The following is a 1,327-nucleotide window of genomic DNA, read 5'->3' on the forward strand; positions in this document are numbered from 1 at the left end:
GAACTTTGTCCACACTGAAACTAAGAAATGCCCTAACCACATACTACAAACTCTGAAGAACATGACCCATGAGCTAGCCGAGAAGCCAGGCTATGGGGCAGGGTTCTCTTGCTCCTGCAGATATGCAAACCATGTAGAGAAGATTGAGGTACCTCTAATTCTATTCAGTTTAGAAGAATGAGGGCTTCAAAGGATAGAATGTGGCCTTCAGGAAAAACCGCAAACTCCTGCTTTGAGTCATTGCCCTGATAAAGGTCTCCAGGAGACAATGGCATGTCCAGAAGTTCTATTTAGGATGGATAGTTCTATTTAGGATGGGAGTTCTATTAGAAGTTCTATTTAGGATGGGAGGCTGAAGTTTGGTTAGAAGGGGAGCCCTAAAGCTGATTTTGCAAAGCACTTTATATTAGACTGAGGAACTGTCAAAGGTCAATATTAAAGAATTGGGGAGAGGACATCCCTGAAATTATGGGACCAGCAATTTCTAGGTCCCTTTCAGCTCTGCCATTGCCAAAAATAATAGGATATGAGAAGAAAGCCTTCAATAAAGGAGATACGTATTTTTTCTTCTTAGAAACTACTTAGAGGGCGTTAGTGGGAAATAATGCTGAAACCCTAAGCTCAGAACAGCTGACAGCTTTGCCATCCTTTGTGCCACTCTTGGCGTCCCTAGTGTAACAAGAGGAGTGGGGAATTGGGGCCATGGAAGCCTACCAGTTAATCCATCTCATGGTTAACTCCTGTCTAATGGAAGGACAGGAGAGTTGTGCAGGTTTTGGCGTCAGTCAACAAAATAATTATAACTGGTATTAGCAAAGAGTGAAGCCAAGTTCTAGCCCTGACAGGATTGCCTCTTTGGCAAATGATTTGAGCAACAGCGTAGCTATTGTCCTTTTTCCGGCTACAGCTGTGGCTGTAGTAGATGGAGCTGGATACCACCTTATTACTCAAGACACCCAGCTAAATCTTCAGTTACACCTGAGGAAACCACAGATCTTGGATGAAAACTAAGATGAAAAGCTACTAGAAGATCCAAATCTTCATTTGAATATTGAGGAATTAAAGAGTTTATGGTGAAGCGTGTAGAACTCTACAGCTCCTTCATAAATTGCCACTGGCAGCCTCTGGATATACTTCACTCTAAAATCCCAGGTGAGACCTCAGAGAAGCAAGATGTTCATTAAGCTACCCAACTATCATATTAACTGTTAATTGTATCTTGTTTTTGTTATATATATGTGTGTGTGTGTATATATATATGTATATATATGTGTGTGTGTGTGTGTACAGACTGTATGTGTGTATATATATATGTATATACATATAT

This window comes from Leopardus geoffroyi, chromosome B4 (genome assembly GCF_018350155.1).
Source record: "Leopardus geoffroyi isolate Oge1 chromosome B4, O.geoffroyi_Oge1_pat1.0, whole genome shotgun sequence".
In the NCBI taxonomy this organism is placed as follows: Eukaryota; Metazoa; Chordata; class Mammalia; order Carnivora; family Felidae; genus Leopardus; species Leopardus geoffroyi.